Raw genomic sequence first — 24,094 nt, 5'->3', positions numbered from 1 at the left:
CATTCTGAAAGACTTGAAGAGCTTGAAGCCGTTACTACAGCTTGAGGCACCTAAACTGTATTACCTTCCTGGATCAAACAAAACCCTATTGAGGTGTCAGGTGTCAGAGGCAGGTCTGGCCCAGCGATGACCTAACCAGGTCTGATCAGAGACACAAACCAAGTTAGAACAAAGACCCTGCATCTCATATTGCCCTGCTGTGGCAGCATCACTCACTCAGGAAAATATGAAGACAGTCTCTACTATAAAACTACTGTAGTATGACTGGAGTAGATCTGTTGTAACAACACCTAGCCCTTTAGTACATGCTATTCCTTTGTGTTACTCAGCCCAACAAAAACATGCAGAGATTCCACTGTGTGCTTTGGCAACAAGACCTAATCATGGCTGTGCTGAGTGGTTTCCTCCTCTCACTCTCCCTCTCTGAGCGTTGTCCATCTCCATGGATTGATGATGGACTGGTTGAGGTGTTTTCTCAAAGATATAGAGCCAAAGTCTTATCAGCCAAATCTAAACTAGACATTTATGAACAGAAGTGTAAGAACACTACGTAATTATGCAGACGTTAAATCCCCTATTTAGGGGACTTTGTGCGTTTCTGGACGAGTTCCGACCAACATTTTTGTGTACTATGAATGGCACAAAATCAATTGTTGTGCACTTCATGACTGCTCTGGTTGTCCCACTTCGCATGCCGTTCTCATCTGAGATGCAGTATGGGCCCGATCGCTACCTACCCATGCCTTTCTTACTCACTCCTCCGTATTTGGTATTCAGACTTACCTTTTTTAGTCGCGTAACGCACTCTGCAGGTGTGGCTACCTTGCACGCTCTGAATACATTTAATTCAACCGCTGAAAACCCTCCCACTAGCTATAATGATGAATAAAAAATACAGTGGTTTGATTCATTCTGAAAGTTGTCATATTCAAGTTCAATTCTTAAAATATTTTAAGGTGGAAAAAAAGTGTACAATAGGGGTTGAACAATAATCCTATAAATCCACCCTAATTCTCACTAATCATGGAGCTGTATGACAACGGTCCAGTCCTTGTGAACCGTGCGCCAGGCTCCAGATTTAACCTGCTACGTGTGGTCTGAGTCCCATAATGATTCACATAGGCTACATGTCCCAAATGATTGCACAACATTAGCCTAATATGATCCACTAAAGCTAGACCCTCCGGGAACAACTTGACAGAGGAAAGAAAGGCAAACGGAATGGAATGACGCAAAGATAAATGTACGTGGTTATTACTGACGGTGGCTCACGATAGTGGCTAATGTTTAACATGATACAAATTGTACAAGAAAACGGAGAAAAGCCCGGGTATACAATCAAAGTGGATTCATCCACTTGGCAGGTTCAGCCCTGCAGAAGTCTGTAGCTTGGGTCTCCAAGTTTCATCCACACACATTCTGAATAATGGCACGGCTATTTATGTCCTATTTCACTGTGGAAAAGATGCAGCAATTACATGTCATGATGATATGATTTTCAGTTTGCTTCCAAAAGGCTGGTTTCACATTCGTCTCCAAGGGATCATTATGTTGCCTTTTTACGTATTTGTAAAAGATGTATTTGTTTTGTTACTTTGTACATGGTGAAACAGTGTCATTGGTTTTTGGCTAGAAAATGATCTGCAAATGTCTACTACTTCAGCAGCACACAGACATCACCGACAACAATATTTTCAACTGGCTCAGCTCGCTATTACAGCATCACCATATTCCATTGATTAAAGGTTGATTCAACTCCTAACGGGAGGGGTGGCTGGAAACACGCGATGAATCTGACAGTGACAAAAGCTCTAGCAAAGTGAAAATCATAAGATACCCTATTTGTTTGAGCTCCTGTGCAAAGACCTGTTCCTGAGTCCCGTGTAACGAGGAGGAATACGATCACCACGGTCATGGGGGAGTAGAGAATGTCGTGGTGATGATCTGCAGCTTAGAGAAGAAGCAGTGCATGTCGTAGACAAACAGGTCGACTGCCATGAAGAGACTGGTCAGGAAGGAGTGACACCAGCAGTGAGCCCTATACAAAACAAACACTCTTTAGGGTCGGCTGAATACAATTTTTGTAGTACTAGTGAGGTCTAAATGCTTGGATCAATGAGCAGAGAAATTGAGTGATATGAGAAAGAAACATTTGCATCATTTAGAACTATTTTTATTTATTTATTTCACCTTTATTTAACCAGGTAGGCTAGTTGAGAACAAGTTCTCATTTGCAACTGCGACCTGGCCAAGATAAAGCAAAGCAGTTCAACACATACAACACAGAGTTACACATGGAATAAACAAACATACAATCAATAATACAGTAGAAAAATCTATAAACAGCATGTGCAAATGAGGTAAGATAATAGAGGTAAAGGCAATAAATAGGCCATGGTGGCGAAGTAATTACAATATATGTAACGGTTTTCCTCCTCTTCTGAGGAGGAGTATGAAGGATCAGACCAATATGCAGCGTGGTAAGGGTTCATGTTATTTATTAGGAACAGAAAGACTAAACAAAATAACAAAGAGAGTGAAACGAAAACGAAACAGTCCTGTAAGGTGCAGCAACACAAAACAGATGTTATGCACTTGAGTGAGGACCCAAAAGCGGTTTAACAAAAACAGAGTTCTTTAATGAGAACACAGGAAAGACATAGATCCTCTTCAGACGTAGATAATGGCAAAAATAGACAACCCGCAGAGAGGGCGACAAATGAAACATAAAGTCCCTCTGATAAATAACAAGAGAGTCCCCTTCTTAGCAGCAGAGGAGAATAGCTGGGTTAGCGGCGACAGGCTGCAGGTCGCTCTGGGTAGGCGCGGGTCGTAGAGGAACAGTGGTACCTGATCTCACGTAGCATCAGATGAACTGGACACAGTGCAAACGAAAGACAGTTAGCTGAGTACAGGATGCACCTGCCAGGCAGATTCCGACAGGATAGGACAAGGATGAAGCAAACGAGACGATAGCTTGCTTCTGGCATGAGATACTCAAACGAGAATCTGACACTGAAAGTAGCAGGAACAGAGAGAGAAATAGAGACCTAATCAGAGGGAAAAAGGGAACAGGTGGGGAAAGGGTGAACGAGGTAGTTAGAGGAGATGAGGAACAGCTGGAGAAGGAGAGAAAGAGAAGGTAACCTAATAAGACCAGCAGAGAGAGACAGAGTGAAGAGAAACAGGAACAAGACATAATAAGACATGACAACAGAAAACAACTACGCACAAATCATAGTGGGAAAACAGGCTGCCTAAGTATGGTTCTCAATCAGAGACAACGATTGACAGCTGCCTCTGATTGGGAACCATACCAGGCCAAAAACATAGAAATAGAAAACATAGAACACAAAACATAGAATGCCCACCCCAAGGGCGTGACAATATAGCAATTAAACACTGGAATGGTAGAGGGTGCAAAAGATGAATGTGCAAGTAGAGATATTGGGGTGCAAAGTAGCAAGATAAATAAATAAATACAGTATGGGGATGAGGTAGATTGGATGGGCTATTTACAGATGAGCTATGTACAGGTGCAGTGATATGTGAGCTGCTCTGACAGCTGATGCTTAAAGCTAGTGAGGGAGGTAAGAGTCTCCAGCTTCTGAGATTTTTGCAGTTCGTTCCAGTCATTGGTAGCAGGGAACTGAAAGGAAAGGTGGCCAAAGGAAGAATTGGCTTTGGGGGTGACCAGTGAGATATACCTGCTGGAGCGTGTGCAACGGGTGGGTGCTGCTATGGTGACCAGTGAGTTGAGATAAGGCGGGGCTTTACCTAGCAGAGACTTGTAGATGACCTGGAGCCAGTGGGTTTGGCGACGAGTATGAAGCGAGGGCCAGCCAACGAAAGCATACAGGTCTAAGTGGTGGTAAGTATATGGGGCTTTGGTGACAAAACGGATGGCACTGTGATAGACTGCATCCAATTTGTTGAGTAGAGTGTTGGAGGCTATTTTGTAAATAACATCGCCGAAGTCGAGGATCGGTAGGATGGTCAGTTTTACGAGGGTATGTTTGGCAGCATGAGTGAAGGATGCTTTGTTGCAAAATAGGAAGCCAATTCTAGATTTAATTTTGGATTGGAGATGTTTAATGTGAGTCTGGAAGGAGAGTTTACAGTGTAACCAGACACGTAGGTATTTGTAGTTGTCTACATGTTCTAAGTCAGAACCGTCCAGAGTAGTGTTGCTGGACTACTGAGTTTACTATAGATTTACTGTTGACACGAAGACTTGACACTTGATAGTTAAACATACTGCCACAGATAATCTAGCAAACTTTACATTTTGGAAAAACCTTTTTAAAATATTACACAATGCATTTACATACAAAGAGAGAGAGCACAGGATGTCATTGACCAGAACTATGTATGTTTGGCCCCGCCCACCTCTACACACAAGTGGATGTAGCATAGCGGGATGGTGGCCTTGGAGCAAGTAATGAGGTGAATTATCCGAAGAGCACAGATTACATTTTCACGAAGCTACAGATGATTTGCATGTGTTGGTTTCAAATAATGTTACTACAGATAGCTAGCTCTGTCCATGTTTTTCCTAGAAAATGTTTATCTGATATTGTAGCTAGCTAGCTTAGCAGGCTTATCTCCTCCTCACTGGTTTGAAGATGCATGACTAGATGATCATGATGTTGTGGCTGTAACATTGAATGGACATTGCACTAGATAGAACAACAACTAGCTAGCTATGACATATATTCATTTTTGGAGAAGCAGCTCATGTAGCAAGCCAATAAAATGTTTATCATTGCATTGGTTCGACATTGACATCTAGCCATATAATCAAGATAGAATCTGAGAGATCTCACCTTTTTTTTTTAATATAGCTGTAGCAGTTTGCTCTCATCTCGTCTGGGCACTGCAACAGTCAGATTGAAGCAACTGCACATGTAATCTTCTTCCCCATCCCCTCGTCTCGATACTACAGGGCCTCTTCTCTTCACAACATCATTAGCCCACTTTCTAACTAGCAAAGCCAACCAAACACACACCGAATATATACAGAGCCAACAATTATTTTCTAAACTAATTTTAGTCTCAACCAAATGACAAGTAGCTACATAGCTAGACCTATTGCTCTGATACACAACATAAGAAGCACTAGATACAGGCTAGCCAGAAGGCTTGAAGGCAAAATAGCCGACATCACCTTACCTGAATTGTGGGAAGAAAAAGCCCGCCAGAGCTATCATGTTTTTCTCTGCTGCTTGCTTTAAAACATTTACTACAGAACTTTTGGCAGAGGTTAGTCGCTAAATTAGTGCCAAATCAGATTTGATACTGGGAAATGTCGTTTTGATTCACAGAAGAAGATTCACCAGTCGCAAGTTTCGTAAATGAGATGCATTCATTTTCAAATGTAGTTGTATGCTTGCAAATCTTATTGAGTTCATTCACATTTCAATTTACATGTGTGCAAGTGTTGATGCATTTATTCACACATCACATTACGTGCATGTGAATGCTGTTGCATCTATTCTCAAAATAACTGATTATACAGGTGCAACTCATATTTTACATGTACAAATCATACTTTACATGCTTGTGCACTTATGTCTTTAATTTACCTTTATAAAAGGTCATTATGTTTGACAGCACTGTGACTGGTAGTATCACAACTTACTTTGGATGTGTTTTGCTAGCCACTGTTTAGCTGTACAGTACAAAACATTAGGAACTCTTGCTCTTTCCATTACATACTGTATGTTGCAAGCCAATAAAATGCCTCGTAGCAAACAGTATATTTTCATGATGTATAACCACAGAGTTTCTAAACCCAGAGGCGCAACATCATGAGACTTCCTGGAACGCATGTGAAACAGACCAAGCAGACCAGGCCAGGGTTTGGGATTTGAGAAGTCAATGAGAGAAGTGAAGTTGTTAATCTAAAGACACAACCTAGATTCGAGCCAATGTGTTAAGTAGTTGAACATGTTATTACTCCAACCTCGTGAAAATGACAAACTGTCACGTTTTAATTTTTTGTCAAAAACAACTTTATATCAAAGGAGTGTCTTTAATTTGACGGCTTGCACAGTTAGCAAACGTATCCATGAACGCCTACAAGTGAGATCGGGGATTTCTATTGGAGAAGCAGGAACTGCTGCACAGAAAAAATATCAGCCTGCACAGAGAAGCACGAGATTGAATTTCACTCAACTTTCTAGAGTTTTCCCCCTTAGTTAACCCTACCAACGTTTCCCTTAACGGTGGGGATTGTGATCGAATCAACGCAATATTAGCCACTTTTAATCCATAATGGTATGGGAATAATGATGCATTTTATTTTGTAAATTGGTTTCTTGGATTCTTGCATCAAACAACACAACAACAACATTTTCAGTCACCTCCTTGTCTGAAGGACAAGTGGATAAACAGGTTAATGTCAATCCCTGTTTTTTTCAACAGTCTCATGGAATGTACATTATGTCATTGAACACCACACGTTGGCTGCTACTGTAGGCTGAATGATAGAACAGCTATTTCAATGTTAACATTTGATATATTCTCCATTGTTTTTGATGGTAGGCCACTCTGGTTGGCCTACATTATGATCAAATAACCACAGTTACCTACTTGACCACTGTTCAAACTGTAACTTAAAGCGGGTACAGCCTCAGTGTCCACAGTAAACGCACGTCGGAAGTTGCACAGAATTTTCACACGGTTCAAGTTTGAGCTCAGCACACCTGAAATGTACTCACTGCTTAAAATAAATTGAGGGATTGCCTCAGGCTACTCATAGAAAGGCTGTGTGTCATAAGTTGTTGTGTGTCATAACGATGCACTTAGCGAACGTTCTCTCTACGTGCTTGTTTGGGAAACACTCTTAAAAAGTTGGTTTGTAAATAACGATGCATCTGGTATGATCATCTTACTGCTAATGTGACATCGAAACTGGGAAACAAGGTCCAGAGCAATGTCATAGTTTTGGCAAGGTGACACGGAAGAAGGCTGTAACGTAAGAGTAAGGCTGTAATGTAGCAATATGTGTGGAAAGGGCAAGAGGTCTGAATACTTTCCGAATGCACTGTATATTAAGACATTGCGTCAAACTGTGTCATGCGGACAGTGAAGCTAAAACTTTTAATAAGGCTCTATACTCCAGCATTTTGGATTTGAGATCAATTGTTTTATATGAAGCGAGGGTATTTTCATCCATATCTGTTTTATCGTTTAGAAATGAAAGCACTTGATGTCTCTAGTCCCCCCATTTGAAGTGAGAAAGTTACAGACAAACATCCCACCCTCTGAAAATGCTAAACTCCCCTGTTTTTGTAATGGTGAGAGGTTAGTTTGTCTTGGGGGTATGATATTTGTTTGTCTGTACATTTTCTGGCATATCCAGACAGAGGATCAAACTGTCTGTGTACATCGCAGCTCAGCTTACAATATGGCATTTGAAACGGGAGACTCTAGTCTAGCAATTACACCAAACACAGTCGCATCTTGCTGTGATGTTCGCAAGTGGATTTAGAGCTCTCAACGTGAAAAAATACAAGATCATTTTGTAGAATTGAAACAATACCACGTTCTCTTGGTCACAGAGGGACACCTTAAAGTTAAAGTTGAAGTTGTGTCGATTCAGAAGGCATTTGAATAGCGTCTGTTCATCGCTCAGAAAATGCTCTGTCGTCAGTTATTTGAAATGGTGCCAATTCTCTACTGTCACGAAGTATGATCATGCTTACTTACCAGTTATAATGTGAAATATTAGAGTAAGTCGTTCATTATTTAATTGTTACTATATTTAGAAAGCATTTCAGTAATTTCAAGCCCCATATTTGCCCACTTTTGTTGAATCGGAAAAATATTTTTGCTGTGTGTACTTGAACTTGTGTTCTCAAAAGTGACTATACCTCAGAAATGTATAACAATTTTTTCCCCGAAAGGTGATATTTTTATCGTCCGGGCAGTATAGGCATTACTAAGTATTGCTTATGCCAGTGTTTTCCAACCCTGGTCCTCGAGTAACCCCAACAGTACACCGTTTCCTTGTAGCCCTTGACAAACACACCTCCTTCAACTCATTGAGGGCTTGATGACAAGTTGAATTACCTGTGCTTGTCCAAGTTTACAATAAAAATGTGAACTGTTGGGGGTACTCGAGGGTTTGGAAAACACTCGTTTATGGCCCTTTCATGATAAATAATAACTTTTGGGGTATTTCTATGTAGGCGGAAATCTACATTTTGACATTAAATTTGACTGGTATAGGAAATCATAAGATAAAAATGTTTGATTGATTTTTTTTTTTTAATTATGTCTATCTCATCATACCCATCTAGTGTGGAGGTGGAAGAGAAAACAATAATAAAATCAGCTGACATTGCCAATCACTTCATTTATATATTTTTTCAAAGAAAACAAATTCATTGAGAGAGAATGTAAACACCAATTCTTCCAAGCAAGCTATTGTTCAGTTGTTTGATGATCATGTTATGAGCCAAAAAAATGATATTGTAGTTACCATTGATGTCAGTGGAGGTGTCAAACCTATTGAAGTAATTGCCCAATGGTAAATCTACAGGTAATGATCTTATGGACAAAATGTTGCTTCGATACGTCGCTCCTCTGATCGCAGCTCCACTGAAATACATTTAATTTGTCACAGGAAAAGGATCCATTAACCAATGTAAGCATGCTAAGCTGTGTCCAATCCCCCCAAAAAACAAAAGAGGCTGCGTTTACAGAGGCAGCCCAATTCTGATATTTTTTTCCACTAATTGGTATTTTGATCAATCAGATCAGCTCTGAAAAAGATCTGATGTGATTGGTCAAAAAAGGCCAGTTGGTCAAAAAAATATCAGAATTGGGCTGCCTGTATAAACGCAGTCAAAGAAGCTCTTACTGCTGCCAATAGTCAACTAAACGGTCTACTTCATTCACTCAGTAAAGATTAGAGAGTATTGTGAGTAAACAAATATGGGAGTATATGGAAAATAATGATTTGATCATAGCCAACCACCAGATGAACAGAACAACAAAAAACATTACACTACCACTGCATTGGCTGACTGATCAATGGCTCAGTGCTGTGGATGATGACAGGTTTGTGGGTGTGCTATTTCTAGATTTGAGTGCAGCATTTGATTTAGTGGATCATTAAATACCCTCAACAAATTACTGCATTAGAACTGGGTATAGTCCTATCTAACTGACAGGAAACAGTTCACCTACAGTTGAAGTCGGAAGTTTACATACACCTTAGCCAAATACATTTAAACTCCGTTTTTCACAATTCCTGACATTTAATCACAGTAAACATTCCCTGTCTTAGGTCAGTTAGGATCACCACTTTATTTTTAAAAAGTGAAATGTTGGAATAATAGAAGAGAGAATGATTTATTTCAGCTTTTATTTCTGTCATCACATTCCCAGTGGGTCAGAAGTTTACTTACACTCAATTAGTATTTGGTTGCATTGTCTTTAAATAGTTTAACTTGGGTCAAACGTTTCGGTTAGCCTTCCACAAGCTTCCCACAATTGGTTGGGTGAATTTTGACGCATTCCACCTGACAGATCTGGTGTAACTGAGTCAGGTTTGTAGGCCTACTTGCTCGCACACGCTTTTTCAGTTCTGCCCACAAATAGGATTTAGGTCGGGGCTTTGTGATGGCCACTCATACACCTTGACTTTGTTGTCCTTAAGCCATTTTGCCACAACTTTGGAAGTATGCTTGGGGTCATTGTCCATTTGGAAGACCCATTTGCGACCAAGCTTTAACTTCCTGACTGATGTCTTGAGATGTTGCTTCAATATATCCACGGAAATTTGCATCCTCATGATGCCATCTATTTTGTGAAGTGCACCAGTCCCTCCTCCTGCAAAGCACCCCCACAACATGATGCTGCCACCCCTGTGCATCACGGTTGGGATGGTGTTCTTCGGCTTGCAAGCCTCCCCCTTTTTCCTCCAAACATAACGATGGTCATTATGGCCAAGCAGTTCTATTTTTGTTTAATCAGACCAGAGGACATTTCTCCAAAAGGTATGATCTTTGTCCCCACGTGCAGTTGCAAACCGTAGTCTGGCTTTTTTATGACGGTTTTGGAGCAGTGGCTTCTTCCTTGCTGAGCGGCCTTTCAGGTTATGTCGATATAGGACTCGTTTTACTGTGGATATAGATTTGTACCTGTTTCCTCCAGCATCTTCACAAGGTCTTTTGCTGCTGTTCTGGGATTGATTTGCACTTTTCGCACCAAAGTGCTTTCATCTCTAGGAGACAGAACGCATCTCCTTCCTGAGCGGTATGACGGCTGTGTGGTCCCATGGTGTTTACACTTGCGTACTACTGTTTGTACAGATGAACGTGGTACCTTCAGGTGTTTGGAAATTGCTCCCAAGGATGAATTTATTTTTTTAGATCTAGGCTGATTTCTTTTGATTTTCCCATGATGTCAAGCAAAGAGGCACTGGGTTTGAAGATAGGCCTTGAAATACATCCACAGGTACATCTTCAATCGACTCAAATGATGTCAATTAGCCTATTGGAAGTTTCTAAAGCCATGACATCATTCTCTGGAATTTTCCAAGCTGTTTAAAGGTGCTTTCAACTTACTGTGTGTAAACTTCCGACTTCAACTCTATATTAATGCATATTTTTCTTCACCTCATCCTTTAGACTGTGTAATTCCTCATGTCAGGAGCCCTGGGCCACTTCTTTATTCAATATATACTAATGTCTTTCCTTATGCCCTGTCTGGAATTCAAGCTACTATATTTGTAAATGATAATACAATTTATACAGCAAGACAATCTATTCAACAGGAAGATATACAAGTGGATTTGGGACTAACCACCTAGTGGTTAGAGCGTTGGACTAGTAACCGGAAGGTTGCAAGTTCAAATCCCCGAGCTGACAAGGTACAAATCTGTCATTCTGCCCCTGAACAGGCAGTTAACCCACTGTTCCTAGGCCGTCATTGAAAATAAGAATTTGTTCTTAACTGACTTACCTAGTTAAATAAAGGTAAAATAAAAAAATGTAAGAGAGTGGGTTTGTCAGAAAAATGGTTTTGAACGCTAATTCAACCTAAGATATGTTGGTCTGTTCTACCAGAAAAAGGCAAACACAACATGGGATGTGATTAAACATGGAGGGAGAGCGAATTGAGGAAGTTTTTCAGAGGAAGTGGCAGAAACCAAACTACTAGGGATTCAGTTAGACAACTGCTTATCATGGTCAACTCAAATAACTCATCTATGTAAGCGACATCCCAGCTATAAACTCCATAAAGTACATACAGTAAAGTACATACTGCAAACTTCAAGGAGTACGGCATTCAATGAGTTGGTCTGCTGGGAATCTGTCATCGCCTCCCCCTTGCTTGAGGAACAATAGAGAACAAAACTGGAGTGCCACTCTAAGAATATGTGCATGTTCAGAAGGAAGCATCTACTGGGAAAGCATCTTAGGCAAACAACCCAAGCATTGATTGGCTTTCCCAGTCGATACTTCCTTCTGAACATGCTCATAGTCTTACAGTGGCACTCCAGTCTCATTTTCACCTCATTTAACACCTGATTTACTTAACAAGAGGCACTTCTCAATAGGTGGTCCAGGTAAGTCACGACATGACACATGTGTTGGGGGGGGGAGGGGCCCTCTTTTGTTCTCTATTGTTCCTCAAGTAAGGGGGAGGCGATGACATCACAGATTCCCAGCAGACCAACTCATTGAATGCCGTACTCCTTGAAGTTCGCAGTTGTCTGGAAAACATGGGAGTCAGGTGATGTACTGTTCTGTGGCGTGGGGAAATGCAACAGCACGTGAGATAAGGAGACTGTATAATGCACAGAACAAAGCAGCAAGGATTGTTCTAAGGTGGAGATATGATAATTCTGTTGTATTCATGCACATAATGTTATTGGGGGGTCAGCTATTTGAACAAGATAAAAAAATAAAATGCTCACTTTATTTCACAGTGTACACCATTTAAAACGTCCAAACCCTATTCACAACAGGATTCAGTTGGTAAGAGACAGACATTCAGTAAATACTAGGAATAAGATCTCAACCATCCATGTCTTAACCCCGGCAGAGAAGAGAAATAGAAAGAACATTGATTCAGAGCAATAATTTTTTATAGTTTCTGAGGAAAACCTCAATCTTTTCATAAATAAATTCAAGCAACACTTTAGGACTACTTGAAAATAATGGATTGTGATATTGTGCATGACTATGGTAGATGACTAAACCAACCTATCTTTTCAGACTGTCAGGGTATTTCTCATGAATATAGTTGATTTTTTTCTTATTTACTTTTGTATATGTTAAGTTTTTCTTTACATGTAAATATGTCCGTGTGTTATGTCTGTTTTTTATAACCATGTGTTATTTGTGAAAATGTGATTGTATTGTTTAAAGTCTTTTAAAGAGATAGTTCACCCAAATCACAAAATGACATATCTGTTTCCTTACCCTGTACGCAGTCTATGGACAAGGTATGACAACAATCCGTGCTTTGGTTTAGTTTGCCTGGCACTGTTTTCAAATGCTAACTTTTTAGCATTTGTGGCACAAATGGAATTTGAGGAGGTCAGAGACCTGGCCGTGTGGTGCCAGGACAACAACCTCTCCCTCAACATGATCAAGACAAAGGAGATGATTGTGGACTATGGGAAAAGGACCGAGCATGCCCCATTCTCATCGACGAGGCAGTAGTGGAGCAAGTTGAGAGCTTCAAGTTCCTTGGTGTCCACATCACCAACAAACTAACATGGTCCAAGCACACCAAGACAGTCGTGAAGAGGGCACGACAAAACCTGCTTCCCCTCAGGAGACTGAAAAGATTTGGCATGGGACCCCAGATCCTCAAAAGGTTCTACAGCTGCACCATCGAGAGCATCCTGACGGGTTGCATCACTGCCTGGTATGGCAACTGCTCGGCCTCCGACCGCAAGGCACTACAGAGGGTCGTGCGTACGGTCCAGTACATAACTGGGGCCAGGCTTCGTGCCATCCAGGACCTCTATATCAAAGACCCCTGCCAACCTAGTCATAGACTGTATTCTCCGCTACCGCACGGCAAGCGGTACCAGAGCGCCATGTCTGGGTCCAAGAGGCTTCTAAACAGCTTCTACCCCCAAGCCATAAGTCTCCTGAACATCTAATCAAATGGCTACCCAGACTATTTGGATTGCCCCCCCTTTATGCTGCTGCTACTCTCTGTTACCATCTATGCATAGTCACTTTAATAACTCTAACTACATGTACATATTACCTCAATTACCTCGACTAATCGATGCCTCCGCACATTGACTCTGTACCAGTTCCCCCCTGTATATAGCCTCGCTATTGTTATTTTACTGCTGCTCTTTAGTTATTTCTTACTTCTATTGCTTTTTTTAGGTATTTTTCTTAAAACTGCATTGTTGGTTAAGCAAGCATTTCATTGTAAGGTCTACACCATTTGTGTTCGTCGGCGGATGTGACAAATACAATTTGATTATATTTTAAAATCTCATTCAAGTCATGGGACCGATATTATATTCGAAAGTATCTAAGAGAAATTGTGACGATCACTGAAGTCACTTGTAGATGATTTGTACATGATGAGCAAATTTTTTACAAATCGGTCCCATGACTTGAATGGGATTTGTACCACAAATGCTAAAATGTTAGTATTTGCAAACAGTGGCAGGTAAACTAAACCAAAGCATTGATTGCTGTCATATCTTGTACAGGGTAAGGTAACCAATGTGTCATTTTGTAATTTGCATGAACTATCCCTTTAAAGACTCTTAGAAGATTAGTTCAAAGGAGAACTAAAAGAGCTCCTAATAAAATGTCTCTCTCTCTCTCACTCTCAGTCAGAAATACACACAGGAGATGAAATCACAGCAGGACTGAGAAAATACCACTATATGAAAGGACTCTGCCAAGGAAAGAAAGAAAGTAGGATAACAGAATAGGGATTATAAATGTGGAAAAGGGGTTTTGTCATCGAAGCAAAAACAAATTATCCTGCCATTGTTGTCTCTCCACCAGTAGACAATGTGGTTCTGCATGATTTGTGTTAGGAGGGTAATCATGGCAGTTATCCAGGATACATCCAATCTAATGACTTATTCAGCTATTCAGAGCTGATTATTATAGCTTTTATAGACGACGAACCCTCATAATCACAATCAGACTAATGATGAGTAGCTGAAGGAAGCAGCAGACACACAAGGTCTTATTGTTTGCTCATTCATATTGTGTAAAATAAAGTTGCAGGCTCACTTTTTGCCAGAGACGGATTAAGGAGTAAGGCTGTGTAGATCAGGAATGGGCAACCCTTGAACCGCAAGGCCCCCCTTTTGAAGGCCCTCAACTCAATAAAAAGGATATACTGTATATATTGAAAATATATATAAAATGCAACATGCAACAATTTCAAAGATTTTGCTGAGTTACAGTTCATATAAGGAAATCAGTCAATTTAAATAAATTCATTAGACCCAATTCTATGAATTTTACGACTGGGCAGGGGCACAGCCATGAGTGGGCCTGGGAGGGCATAGGCCCACCCACTTGGGAGCCAGGCCTATCTACTGTTGAGCCAAGCCCAGCCAAGAAGAATGAATTTTCCCCACAAAAGGGCTTTACTACAGACAGAAACACTCCACATCACCCCGCCCTCCACCCTCTAACGATCCCGCAGGTGAAGAAGCCAAATGTGGAGGTCTGGGCTAGCATGGTTTCACGTTGTCAATGGTTGTGAGGCCAGTTGGATGTACTACCAAATTCTCTAAAACGATATTCGTAGAGGAATTAACATTAGATTATCTGGAAACAGCTCGGGTGGACATTCCTGCAGTCAGCATGCCAATTGCATGCTCCCTCAAACTTGAGATATTTTAGAGTGGCCTTTTATTGTTCTCAGCACAAGGTGCACCTGTGTAATGATCATGCTTTTTAATCAGCTTCATGATATGCCACACCTGTCAGATTGACAGATTATCTTGACAAAGGATAAAATGCTCACTAAAAGGGATGTAAACAAATTTGTGCACAACATTTGAGAGAAATAAGCTTTTTGTGCATATGGAACATTTCAGGGATATTTATTTTCAGCTTATGAAACATGGGAGCAACACTTTACATGTTGTGTTTATGTTTTTGTTCAGTGTACCGTACCAGTCAAAAGTTTGGACACACCTACGCATTCAAGGGTTTTTCTTTATTTTTACTATTTTCTAAATTATAGAATAATAGCGAAGACATCAAAACTATGAAATAACACATATGGAATCATATAATAACCAAAAAAGTGTTTAAAAAAATCTAAATATATTTTATAGTAGTAACCACCCTTTGCCTTGATGGCAGTTTTGTACACTCTTGCACATATGGGTACGCAGACCCACAAGCAAGTGCAGCCCCTCATCATGACTTCATCTCTTTTGTGGCCCCCACCCCCATCCCTCGTTTAGGTAGTAGAGCTCCAGCAACATGCCCTGTCCTGTCTGCATTCCATTCCACAACCCTCTCTCTGTAGCACGGGCACTGGAAAGTTCCAATATGAGTCAAGATGGTAAGATTGAGGGAGGAATAAAAAAGAGAAACATTCCTCAAGTCTTTGACTACGTTTGAAAGTTGAAACTTCATATAGTACATGTATTTTCTATTTAGCCTTTATTTTATCAGGGAGTCATACTGATGTGTAGTCCATATATAGTATAGTAGTACAGTACAGTGTAGTATAGTACGGTTGAGCAGTAAAGCACGAGAGGCAGTGCAAAATCATGAATACAGTCACAGGTAAATGGTGTTGTTCCGCCCTGACGCAATAGCATAGGGCCAGTCAACCCATTTACCTGGGACTGTATTTATGATACAGGTCTCGCGTGCCTTATTGCATTTAAAAATATATATACATCAGGTGGGTCTAATCCGCATTCCAGCCAGTAACTAGTCCACAAGTTACCACCGGCTAAGTCTATTAAAATGCCTATTTACTTTGTTCCATCAGACTGCACAATCAACTGTGTCGTCAGGCCAGCCAGGCAATTTATAAACTTGATCTCCACTATAAAAAAAGCATATAGACATTATCACACATTTCTTTTAGGCTAACATTTTGTTGTTTTCAACAGAGGAGATTTCTATAAGCCTTGCTGTCCGGCTCTCTGACATTTGCAACATTGTTTCAATATTCAAATTCTATCTCCAGAGGACCCATTGTAATGAACGTGTCAGGAGTCGGGACCAGACAAACAGTTTCTTAGCCAGTCAAAATCATAAATCAGCTGGCATCATTTTTATGGAGATATACAACGAAATGGTAAATCAAATCCAAGTGCAGCTAGTTTGCAGTCTTTCCGGCTTCAGTGTGAAGTGATTATGTTCGCTGTGTTGTTGGCTAGCTCCTCTGAACAAGTATCCAGACGAGTGAGCATTTTCTATGCTATGTGAAATCGCGACTCATTAGGTCATTGTTATGGATGTTTCCAAATAAATGTCACTAGAAAACAGCTTTATAAAAAGCAAATGCAGGTACTTTTGCTACTTTGCTGACGTGACTGTAAGTTAGTCGTAGTTGTCTAGCTAGCAAGCAAGGGATAAGAACGTTGCCAGGACAGTATGGCAATGGAACATTTAGAACGAACGACTGGGTCGCGTCCATGGATACAGAACAAAAAGACTGAATGACTGGGTCGCGTCTCTGGCAACTGAACCAATAGAACGAACGACTAGCTGACTTGGGTGGCAACCCTAGATTTGTATCGGGACTATATCTTGTGGAAGGATTTTTTAAATTAAAATATGTCAATCATTATTTGAATATGTTGGTAATCTGTTGCATAAAAGTGATAATGACTTTGAAGCCGGTGTTTGGAGGATATATATTGGCACGGTTTGCAGACTTCGTCTAGGGCCTAACAACACTCGTGCCAATATATTCTCAAAACACCGGATTCTCTGGCATTATCACTTAAATAAAACTGCTACCAATTAAATACAATTTAACTCTCCCACCAGAAGATATAGTCTGGACAAAAATCAGGTTGTTAGTTCTTTTGGTCATGTTGCTACAGACGCGATCCAGTCGTAATTATTTTTACACACGCAAAGGACGGGCTGTCTGTTCTAAACAAAATGGTTGCTATGCAGGCTGGATACATTAACGTTCTTGGCACTTGCTAGATAGCTAGCCAACTTCGGCTAACTCAGTCACGTCAAATATTGAACCTGGAATGACAGTACACTAGCTGCATTTTTGTTTGTTTGAGCTTCTTTCTATTGGCATTTACTTAGATATGTCCATAGGTATGCGATTTCGACTGGCTCAGAAAAAGTTGTCTTGTCTCGTCTGAGCACCGTTCACTAAATGCTAGGCTGGAAGCAAGGGGAAATGAATGTGTAAGTTGAGATACATACAAGAGATGATTCTGACAGCAGCATGAACATGATATGTTTATGGCGGAGTAGTGATTATTTTCAGATGGAACTGTTAGCAGGCATAGGTGTGGCTGTGCCCTTCCAATACAACACGGCTTGGAATGCTGTTCATCCAATCAGCATCCAGGATCCAAACAACCAGTTTTATAATATTCAATAATACACATTGAAAGAGACGTTATGCACTAAGGTATCTATCTATACATCAATGAATTACAGTCAACATTAGCAATAGGCCTGTCACATTGGCTTCTCTCACAAAAGCTATCACCCTGTATGACAGACAATACCCATTCAATGTTGACGAGTGCATGCCTCAAGGCCGTTTAGTCACGAATATATCACCAAAGCTTTGCTGCTGGAAAAATATGAATGTATCAATATTTCAATACCAAGACTGCTGAATAGGCTACTGTATATTGTTCCACAGTATCAACCATGCAATGGGCCATAAAATAATGCAATTGCTATGGGCCAAATCCGCAATGAAAATGTAAAGCGTCATAAATCTGTATATGTCTAGCTTGACCCTGAAACAGTCATTTCTCCCAGAATGCCCCACCATCACTCCTGTGAAAAAAGGAAAGATAATGAAAATATATTGTAGATTAGAAAGGAGTGCATTCAATCAAACCCAGGGAGAGCCTCAAAAACGTTCTTATCCGCATGTAAAGTAGGAAAAAATTCCAGCTCGTGCTCTGTATTTCACCGTGATAAATAAGCAGCGGTGAGGTTATACATCTGCCTTCTTAGTTTTTCTCTTGGTAGATAAAGAGTTTGGCCTATGAAGAGGAATCAGCGTTCAGGGGCAGATACATAATTTAGTTTCCCAGCCTGCTTTATCCAACCTTTGCCACCAAATAAATACAGTATGTAAAGCCCAGGGGCTCCTCTGCCTCGTTTCTCAAATAGTGGGAAACTCATTCTTCTGCTCATGATTCATTCAGATACAGTGAAGACAGAAATAGCCAATACCAGATTACACACTCTCAATTTGATGCCGATGAGTTCCCGGTGTATCTAAAGGAGTCACAACTTTATTTCAAAATGAATCATACATACAAGCAGCCTTGACTAATTTTGACAGATTCTGACTAGTTGTGTTCTTGCAATGACTAAAGAAGACCTTTGAGTAGATTTACATTCCTCCCTATTTGAACATTGCTCACCTACAGTTGAAGTCGGAAGTTTACATACACCTTAGCCAACTACATTTAAACTCAGTTTTTCACAATTCCTGATAATTAATCCTAGTAAAATTTCCCTGTTTTAGGTCATTTAGGATCAACACTTTATTTTAAGAATGTGAAATAAGAATAATATTAGAGAGAATGATTTATTTCAGCTTGTATTTCTTTCATCACATCACAAGTTCAAACTTCCCCTCAATGAGTATTTGGTAGCATTGCCTTTAACATTTCAGGGAGCCTTCCACAAGTTTCCAACAATAATTTGGGTGAATTTTGGCCCATTCCCCCTGACAGAGCTGGTGTAACTGAGTCAGGTTTGTAGGCCTCCTTGCTCACACACGCTTTTTCAGTTCTTCCCACATATTTTATTTTCTATGGAATTGAGGCCAGGGCTTTGTGATGGCCACTCCAATACCTTGACTTTGTTGTCCGACTTTGTTGTCCAACTTTGGAAGTATGCTTGGGGTCATTTTCCATTTGGAAAACCCATTTGCGACCAAGCTTTCACTTCCTGACTGATGTCTTGAGATGTTGCTCCAATATATCCACATAATTTTCCATTCTTGTGATGCCATCTATTTTGCGACGTGCACCAGTACTATTTTGTGAAGTGCACCAGTACTATTTTGTGAAGTGCACCAGTACTATTTTGTGAAGTGCACCAGTACTATTTTGTGAAGTGCACCAGTACTATTTTGTGAAGTGCACCAGTACTATTTTGTGAAGTGCACCAGTACTATTTTGTGAAGTGCACCAGTACTATTTTGTGAAGTGCACCAGTACTATTTTGTGAAGTGCACCAGTACTATTTTGTGAAATGCACCAGTACTATTTTGTGAAGTGCACCATTATGGCCAAACAGTTCTATTTTTGTTTCATCAGACCAGAGGACATTTCTCCAAAAAGTACGATCTTTGTCCCCATGTGCAGTTGCAAACCGTAGTCTGGCTTTTTTTATGGCGGATTTCGAGCAGTGACTTCTTCCTTTCTGGGCGGCCTTTCAGTTTATGTCAATATTGGACTTGTTTTACTGTTGATATAGATACTTCACAAGGTCCTTTGCTGTTGTTCTGGGATTGATTTGCACTTTTCACACCAAAGTACGTTCATCTCTAGGAGACATAATGCGTCTCCTTCCTGAGCGGTATGATGGCTGCGTGGTCCCATGGTGTTTATACTTGCGTACTATTGTTTGTACAGATGAACGTGGTACCTTCAGGCGTTTGGAAATTGCTCCCAAGGATGAATCAGACTTGTGGAGGTCGACAATTTTCTTTCTGTCTTGTCTGATTTGTTTTGATTTTCCCATGATGTCAAGCAGAGTCACTGAGTTTGAAGGTAGGCCTTGAAATACATCCACAGGTACACCTTCAACTGACTAAAATGATGTCAGTTAGCCTATCAGAAGCTTCTTAAGCCATGACATCATTCTCTGGAATTTTCAAAGTTGTTTAAAGGCACAGTCAACTTAGTGTATGTAAACGTCTGACCCACTGTAATTGTGATACAGCGAATTATAAATTAAATAATCTGTCTGTTACCAATTGTTGGAAACATTACTTGTGACATGCACAAAGTAGATGTCCTAACCGACTTTCCAAAACTATAGTTTGTTAACAAGAAATGTGTGGAGTGGTTGAAAAACTATTTTTAATGACTCCAACCTAAGTGTATGTAAACCTCCAACTTCAACTGTAGGTCCATTCCATATTGATATGTGGTTTTAGTTGTTTAAGTTTAGAGTTTTTCCATCCTGAAAATGTATTCCATTATTTATTTTTTTACACGGTTTGGATTTAGGCAACCCGAAAAATAACGCTTAGTTGGCCCCGCCAAGGATTAAAATGGCAGAAACATTCTTGAATAAACAGTCTATAAAGTATTGTAGCAGTGACCTTTGCTGGTTGATCTGGGATCATCTCCTCTTAGACACCCCTGACACTGAAAATGTATTCTCACCACTAATGTGCTTCTGGCAGATTATCTCAGATTATCCCATAACTCTGTCTATAGCCGAAGTCCATACTGCTGGAGTAAATCTCTCCTGTAAGGGCATTCCGCTGCCCTCAACAACATACTATTTTCCTCATGAAAGTAGAAAAGGAATCTATCAATATCAAAACCTCTCTCTGGGCACAATATGTGAATTGTGATGATATACTGTCAGTGGTGTATTACTCCCTCTCTGGAAAATCTATATGGGAAATATAGGTGTGAAAGCATTCTCCACCATACGAGAGGCGGTCAGTACTCAGAGTGATCGATCTCGTGCTCTCATCTGATACTAATCAATCCACCGGAGGATTGATCATAATTCTAGCAACCCTCACAGACACATTATCTAAAGTTTCTCTGTGAGATTTTCTCGAAGGCCAATTCCATGTTCAGTTGATGTCGCCATCCATTTCGACAACATTCACACCTCCAAAAGCGGCTATTGAGTTCTATGTTTTACTGATGCAGCCATCAATCTTCCCACCAAGGGTGTGTGTTTAATTTATTCCTCTTTGAAATCATCTGTGAAGAGTACATAAATACAGCCTACTTGCCAAGATCCATGTTCCATTTGGGAACAATGAGAACTGTAATAGAATGACATGTCCAAAAATTCAATTAGTGGGTTTGAGTTTCAAAGAATTACATGAAGATTTACATCAGAAACAAACATGGAACCCTAATTCTATTTTGGATAATACAGTGCATTCGGAAAGTATTCAGATCCCTTGACGTCTTTCTAATGTTGTTACTTTACAGCCTTATTCTAAAATTGATTAAATACTTTTTGCCCTCATCAATCTACACACAATACCCCATAATGACAAAGTGAAAACAGGTTTTTAGCCGTTTTTGCAAATGTATTACAAATTAAAAATCAGAAATACCTTATTTACATAAGTATTCAGACACTTTGCTATGAGACTCAGGAGCTCAGGTGCACCCTGTTTCCATTGATAATCCTTGAGAGGTTTCTACAACTTGATTGGAGTCCACCTTTGATTGAAAATGATTTGGAAAGGCACACACCTGTCTATATAAGGTCCCACTGTTGACAGTGCATGCAGAGCAAAAACCAAGCCATGAGGTCGAAGGAATTGTCCGTAGAGCTCCGAGACAGGATTGTGTCGAGGCACAGATCTGGGGAAGGGTACCAAAAAATGTCTGCAGCATTGAAGTTCCCCAAGAACACAGTGGCCTCCATCATTCTTAAATGGAAGAAGTTTGGAACAACCAAAACTCTTCCACCTGGCCAAACTGAACAATCGAGGGAGAAAGGCCTTGGTCAGGGTGACCAAGATCCCGATGGTCACTCTGACAGAGCACCAGAGTTCCTCTGTGGAGATGGGAGAACCATCCAGAAAGACAACCATCTCTGCAGAACTCCACCATTCAGGCCTTTATGGTAGAGTGGTCAGACAGAAGCCACTCCTCAGGAAAAGGCACATGACAGCCCGCTTGGAGTTTGCCACTTAAAGACTCTCAGACCATGAAAAACAAAATGATCAGGTCTGATGAAACCAATATTGAACTCTTTGGCCTGAATGCCAAGCGTTACGTCTGGATGAAACCTTGCACCATCCCCACGGTGAAGCATGGTGGTGGCAGCATCATGCTGTGGGGATATTTTTCAGGGGCTGGGCCTGGTAAAGGGAATCGAGGGAATGACGAACGGAGCAAAGTACAGAGAGATCCTTGATGAAAACCTGCTCCAGAGCGCTCAGGACTTCAGACTGGGGAGAAGGTTCACCTTTCAACAGGACAACGAACCTCAGCACACAGCCAAGACAACACAGGAGTGGCTTCGGGACAAGTCTCTGAATGACCTTGAGTTGCCAGCCAGAGCCCGGACTTGAACCTGATCAAACTTCTCTGGAGAGACCTGAAAATAGCTGTGGAGCGGCTCTCCCAATCCAACCTGACAGAGCTTGAGATGATCTGCAGAGAATAATGGGAGAAACTCCACAAATACAGGTGTGTCAAACTGGTTGCATCATACCCAAGAAGACTCAAGGCTATAATCGCTGCCAAAAGGTGAATCAACAAAGTAAAGGGTCTGAATACTTAAGTAAATGTGATTTTTTTTGTTTATATTTTTTATACATCTGCAAACATTTCTAAAAACCTGTTTTTGCTTTGTCATTATGGGTTATTGTGTGTAGATTTATGAAAAAACACACAATGTGGTAAAAGTGAAGGGTTCTGAATTCTTTCCGAATGCACTGTTCATTTGACAGATTTTACAATAGAATGCTTTGCAAAAAAAGTTGACGAATGAAGATAATAAATAGCATTTTGGTCTTGAGACACACATACTGGCACGAGTGCCTATCCTTCACACAGCCTCAGTTTTCTGTCCTAATTATGATAAAATGCCCAAACAGGCTTTTTGTTCTGGCATTGGCACTCTGTCTATATATATATAGTTCTATTTTGATCAATGTGTTTTTCATGAAGAATTATCTTTTAAATGTGTATATGTTTTACAGTGTTCATAAGAGGCTGTAAGTGAGTGATAACATTAGATATTTCAACTGTCAACTGTCAACTTTTCATTGTTCGACTAACATTAGTCCAACACCAAATTAGCCTTTCATTTACATGACACAGCTTAGCCTCAGTGATGTACTGGGTTGTACGCACTACCCTCTGTAGTGCCTTGCGGTCGGAGGCCGAGCATTTGCCTTTCCAGGCGCAGGGATGCAACCAGTCAGGAGGCTCTCGATGGTGCAGCTGTAGAAACTTTTGAGGATCTGAGGACATCTGAGGATGCATAATCTTTTTACTTTCCTGAGAGGGAATAGGCTTTGTCGTGCCCTCTTCACAACTGTCTTGGTGTGTTTGGACCATTCTAGTTTGATGGTGATGTGGACACCAAGGCTGTTGAAGCTCTCAACTGGTTCAACTACAGCCCCTTCGATGAAAATGGGGGCGTGCTCGGTCCTCCTTTTCCTGTAGTCCATAATCATCTCCTTAGTCTTGGTTACGTTGAGGGATAGGTTGTTATTCTGGCCCGGCCAGGTCTCTGACCTCCTCACTATAGGCTGTCTCGTCGTTGTCGGTGATCAGGCCTACCACTGTTGTGTCGTCTGCAAACAAAATGATGGTGTTGGATTCATGCCTGGCCATGCAGTCATGGGTGAACAGGGAATACAGGAGTGGACTGACCACGCACCCATGGGGAGCTCTAGTGTTGAGGATCAACGTGGCAGATGTGTTGCTTACCTACCCTCACCAGCTGTGGGCAGCCCTTCAGGAAGTGCAGGATCCAGTTGCAGAGGGAGGTGTTTAGTCCCAGGATCCTTAGCTTAGTGATGAGCTTTGAGGGCACTATGGTGTTGAACGCTGAGCTGTAGTCAATAAATAGCATTCTCACATAGGTGTTTCTTTTGTCCGGGTGGGAGAGGGCAGTGTGGAGTGCAATAGATATTGCATCATCTGTGGATCTGTTTGGGCAATATGCAAATTGTAGTGGTTCTAGGGTTTCTGGGATAATGATAT

The sequence above is a fragment of the Oncorhynchus masou genome, chromosome 33 (assembly GCF_036934945.1).
Source record: "Oncorhynchus masou masou isolate Uvic2021 chromosome 33, UVic_Omas_1.1, whole genome shotgun sequence".
NCBI classification, from domain to species: domain Eukaryota; kingdom Metazoa; phylum Chordata; class Actinopteri; order Salmoniformes; family Salmonidae; genus Oncorhynchus; species Oncorhynchus masou.
This window is presented reverse-complemented; position numbering follows the sequence as displayed.